This window comes from Rutidosis leptorrhynchoides, chromosome 4 (genome assembly GCF_046630445.1).
Source record: "Rutidosis leptorrhynchoides isolate AG116_Rl617_1_P2 chromosome 4, CSIRO_AGI_Rlap_v1, whole genome shotgun sequence".
In the NCBI taxonomy this organism is placed as follows: domain Eukaryota; kingdom Viridiplantae; phylum Streptophyta; class Magnoliopsida; order Asterales; family Asteraceae; genus Rutidosis; species Rutidosis leptorrhynchoides.
Window position 1 is genome coordinate 207,753,274 of NC_092336.1, and position 6,339 is coordinate 207,759,612.

Sequence of the window (6,339 nt, forward strand, 5' to 3'; positions counted from 1 at the left end):
GGTGGCAGGGATAACATCTCCCTCAGTTTGGGGACCCTCCACCTCCTCTCCTTCAATGGAAGGCAGTAATCTCGTCGAGGTTCTCATCCTCGAGCACAGTAAGGATCAGCATCACTGCAAAACAGACACAAAATAAAGTTAGCATGCACAGTAAATGAAAAGGTAAACTATAAATTATAAATAGCACGTTTTATCCCTCTTACCCTGCCCTTTGTATATCAGCACTGGCGCGATGGCAGGATGAGTGCACACTTGACCAACACGCAAGATTTCGGTCTCGTATGTGCGCACGAGGAGTTTTTTGCCTTTGCACACATTAAATATGCGCTCCTCATCAGGTGTCAGGGCGGGCTTATCTTTCAAGTCCTTGTTGACACCTGAGTGCCATGCACGCACATTTGCACAAGAATTGGGGATAAAAGAATTGTCAACATAGATGAATGAATTCTTCCACTTTTCATGCATGCCCGCCTTCGTCCGCTGAGCAAACTTCACGTGCTCTCGAAATGTGAATCAGCCATTCTCATATGGCTGGTAAGAATAGACGTTCCTAAACAGGTACACAGTAGGGACAAAGTTTCGCGCCCCGCACCACATCTCAAACAGAGATAGTTTACATGCACTATATGGGTGGAGCTGCCTAGTGCCAATGAAAAAATGGTGAAGAACAGATAAGAAGAAGGGGGTAGGTGGATAGCGAAGGTTGACGTTTTGCATCTCCTTCAAGTATATGACTACGTTATTGGTAGGAAGATCATTGATACGTTGCCTATTACTGGGGGAACAGGGTTCAAAGAACGAAGATGAGGATAATCCTCCACGATCTTCTCTAAATCTTGGCGAGTGATCACAGAAGACATCTCCTCGACGTTCTTATTTTCAGTAACAGAGGAAGAAGAAGACATGACTTTTTTAAGAAAGAATGGTGGCAAAGAAAGCTCTAACCTGATGATCGATAAAGAAGAAAGCGAAGAAAGTTGAAAAGCATCAAATCAATTGCACAAAGGAAGGAAGAAGAAGAAGGTGTATAGGTGGTAAAAGATTTCATGAAGAAGTTAATGAGGTATTTATAGGGGAAAAATTTGAATGCACATGTCGCAAATCTAACTGAGGAAAAACTAATAGGCTATAGTAATCATGTAAGGGTGACGGTTGAGTTGACACTTTCCCACGCATGACAGACTGACAAGCCGTAAAAACTACCCTAGCATTAAATGCACTCCTTTAGCGCACTATGTGTCATAATTAAAGTTCTACATCACGCGCAATGTAGAAGTTAATGATGCGCACAGCTGCACATCTATTGTGCAATATTAAAATGGCGTGCATCGCCTTTTGCATTCCCATAAAACTATATTTATGCGCTTGCTTACGTGCAATCTGATTATGCCTTGACAATATGCCCACAACGTTGGTCGCATAGTTTAAACATGCGCCATCTAAATGGCATGAACAAGGCTAGAAATGTATTATGGTGACACTAAAGCAGAAAGAATACCTGTGGCAGGACGGTACAATCCTGACATGGCATAACGGCCAGAAAAGGACATCAGGGTATAAAGGCGATAACATTAAAAAAATTGCAGTACTTTTACAGTTTTTAGAATAAAAGGACAAAGAAATACAACGTGGCACCAGCATTTCCTTTTGTCTCCTTACGTGGCACTAAGGGAGAAAAGCTCACATGTATAAATAGATATAACTTGAGTCACAAATAACACAAATATGGAATTACATTCCATTTCATCAACAAAACACCCTCGATCATATCAATCACTCCAGCTAAGCTGCACGACCAGAATAGCGTGACTTGATTTCTTGTTTTTCACCGTTTTCGCTCTAGAATCTCCGTTTTAGCTCCGATTCTCTTGATTCTTTTTGCATCGTCTTCGTAATTACTTTATCTACAAATTTAACCGCAAAATCGATTATTTTGCTGACAAATTTTTGAACTTTATGCTTTTGGAACTCAATATCGGGGGTAAAAACGTGACTTTTTAGCCGATATCAGTAGCCCCAACATGATTCTCGATGTACCTAAATACAATATTAAATAAAAACAAGTATCATAGTCGCATTTAAACAGGCACAACAATTCACAAGTGATTGTATTACTTATCCTAAGATCTAAAAGTTCAAAATTCACCTTTAAAAATAGTAAAATGTCATTTTCGGAATCTAAACTACTTCGAACAAGGAAACGCCTTAAGGAAGTCTTGCTCGTAGCACCGTTTTCTAGTTTTCTTGCAAAAATGGTCCTAATCTGCAATGGAAAATTTTTTGAAAAATTCTCCACAAAATTTTGCCCGATTTTGTGGGGAATGTACTGACTTCAAATATGTACTTTGCGGCCATTAATTAACATCAAAATGAAACTACACTCTCATATATTCGCATTCAATATGAAATTTAGAAACAAAATCAAAAATAAAGTTATGAATCTAGAGAAATAAAAAAGCGGCTAAAAATACTCGAATAATTAACCAAGACGTTATAAAACAAGCAATGTTTTGTGGCTAATGGTGAGATAGTAACCCCAACATGACTCTCGATGTATCTAAGTACAATATTAAATAAAAACATGTATAATAGTGGTATTTAGACAGGCACAACAATTCACAAGTGAAGTTATTACTTATTCTAAGATCTAAAAGTGCAAAATTCACCCTTAAAAATAGTAAAATGTCATTTTCAAAGTCTAAACTTCTTCGAATGGGGGAAAGCCTTGAGGATGTCTTGCTCGTAGCGTCATTTTCTAGTTGTCTTTCCAGAATGGACCTAATCTGCAATTGAATATTTTTACAAAAATTCTCCACAAAATTTTTCCCGATTTTGTGGGTAATGTAGTGACTTCAAATATGTGCTTTGTGGCCATTAAATATCATCAAAACAAAACTACACTCTCATATATTCGCATATTATATTTAATGCTGCTATTTCGTTACATGTTATATGTTCAACTCGCACAAACCCTCAAGAAAATTTTGAACATACCGCTAATTAATCGAACAAGATTATTGCTGTTGCTAAGCTAAATGTTTCTGTTTATACTTCAACCGGTTTCATCAAAAACCAAAGATCAACTATTACTATTTGCTTTCATCTATTCTGTACCCAGCGAAAAGTGATAGTAAGTTAGTGTGATATAGACTAGTCCCAAGAAGAAGCCCAAGTTGATCAAATAAAATAATGTTAAAAAAAAAGATAAATGATATGATGATGCTGTCACCGATGGAAACAAAAGGTGCACATATTTTTTTTCTTTTGCTACGGGACCCCCTCTTGTGGGAATTCTGTGATTAGTCACGAAGAAGAAAGAGCTCAATTTGTTGTGTTGCGGAAGGTGTCCAACCCCTTTTTGGTGATTATTGTTGTTGACTAAAAAGTAAAAGCTTTACTTGATGAACCGTGAAGATGAGGTATAAATAAGGAGACTGCAAATTTTTTTCTTGCTCCTATTGCCATTCGAAGTTTCATGTTAACAAACTATATCCCACGAAATTCTTTTGGGATTTGTCTCTCTTGGACTTTGATACGGTGAGGAACTAGATAATAAATCGAAACCCTATTTAGTTGAACTTGTATTTGATGCCATAATATTCGATTGCTATAGAAGACTGCTACGTGGACTGTTATGTTTGATCTATTGGTTAATTAGGCTTAGACTTGTTGAATGAGGATATTAGGCTAGTTTATTTTTGATCTAGTTGCAATTGGGTCTCATTTAAATGAATTACTACATGGGCTTTAGTGTTATAGTAATGGATTTCAAGATCCATTTAAGGTATTATTATTATTATCTGGCGTAGTAAACAGAAATACTAAAATAGAAGAATGGTTGGTGATGTGTTGGGTATAACTGAGGGGTAGCGGGTTCGACCCCGGTTGTGGCATTTTTTTTAGAAAAAGAAGAAGAAAGGGAAACAGGAAGAAAAGGGGTTATATAAATATAAGTATCATATTTATCAGGGAAAAACAGACATAAATGAATGGTTAAGGTTGTTTTCGGGTTAGCGGGACGTCGCGGGTTCAAGCCCGGGCAAGAGCACTTATTTTTGGAACTTATTCTTTGAGGTAGTTATTCTATTTCTATTTTTATTATTATTATTACTAACTTTAGTATTAGTATTAACATTAATAATATCATTAATATTAGCATTATTATCATATTTATAGTTATTATTATCACTATTGCTATTATGATTAACATAAGTATTATTATCGATAATACCATTACTATTATTAATATGATTATCATTAGTAATATTGTTATTATTAAAAAGTATTATCATTATTATCACTTTTACAAAAATTATCATTTTTATTATTATTAGAATTATTATTATTATTATTATCATATCTATTAAAAGTATCATTATATTTACAATTATCAAAGTTATCATTTTTATTAAAACTATAATTTTTGTTAAAAATTAACCTTGATTAGTAAAGTTATTATCTTTATTAAAATTATCATTTATAAAATCAACATTTATAATATTATTATTATTACTATCATCATTACTATCATCATTACTATTATTATGAAAATAATATAACTCTAAAATTTATCATCATTAATATTATTACTTTTCATATTAACAATATTATTATTATTATTATAACAAATGAATATTATCTATATAAGAATGTATTTATTACAAGAATCATAATATTACATATAATTATAGATATATATATATATATAAACTTAGTTGATTAATATTATATGTATTAATATATATAAAAATGATATAGGTTCGAGAATCCGAGGCCAACCCTGCATTGTTCAGTTCCGTCGTATGCATATTTTTACTACAAAATATCGTATTGTGAGTTTCATTTGCTCCCTTTTTAAATGCTTTTGCAATATATAGTTTTGGGACTGAGAATACATGCGCTTTTATAACTGTTTTACGAAATAGACACAAGTAATCGAAACTACATTATATGGTTGAATGACCGAAATTGAATATGCCCCTTTTAGTCTGGTAATCTAAGAATTAGGGAACAGACACCCTAATTGACGCGAATCCTAAAGATAGATCTATGGGCACTAACATGCCCCAGTCAGAGAATTTGAACTGCTTTACTACTTCGAATTTATCATGTCCGAAGGGAGTCCCGGCATGATGCGGATATTCTATATGCATCTTGTTAAAGTCGATTACCAGGTGTTCACCATATGAATGATTTTTATCTCTATGTATGGGATGTATGTTTATGAGAAATGGAAATGAAAATCTTGTGATCTATTAAAATTATGAAATGATTATTTATGATAAACTAATGAACTCACCAACCTTTTGGTTGACACTTGAAAGCATGTTTATTCTCAGGTATGAAAGAAATCTTCCGCTGTGTATTTGCTCATTTTAGAGATATTACTTGGAGTCATTAATGACATATTTCAAAAGACGTTGCATTCGAGTCGTTGAGTTCATCAAGATTATTATTAAGTCAATTATAGTTGGATATATTATGAAATAGTATACATGCCATCAACTTTCGATGTAATGAAAGTTTGTCTTTTAAAAATGAATGCAATGTTTGTAAAATGTATCATATAGAGGTCAAGTACCTCGCGATGTAACCAAATGTAATGTATTCGTCCAGATGGATTAGGACGGGTCTTTACAAAAGATGATTTCACGATGATGATGAGGTCGATTATGATGATGAAAATGTTTAGATGATGATGAAATATTGATGTGTGCAGGAGTTTTTCTTTTCTTTTTTATGATCTTAAACTAAAAAGATAGATATCATAAGATAGATTCAAACATTATATATCTATACATATATATAAATCAAAAAATTTTTGTTGATTGTGGTTGAAAGTTATTTAAGGATATATATATATATATATATATATATATATATATATATATATATTACAATTATTATTATTATATAAATATAAAATAAAAAAAATCTAAACGAATAAATTTTGCGACTGTATATTTATCCTTTATACACATAGCCATACAAATTTTCATCTGCACGAAGTCATTACTATTCGTTTTGGTACTGAATATCTTTTTGACTTATATTTTAGGTTTTATTTATTAACAAAATTTCTTTCCATTGTATTTATACCTCAAAGAATAATCTAAGCTTATGATCCCTTCAACTCAAAATCTTTTTTCATATTTTTTACTATTTCAAATCATAGGGTTTTATTAATAATATTATTATTCATTTAATTATTAAATTTTATCATTATTATTATTTATTTAAATTAATAGATATTAAAAAAATATTCATGGTACGAATCAACGGAAGATTTCTTTTTAACAATAAATATGAAAGTGATTTTAAATTTACAGTTTAAGTCTT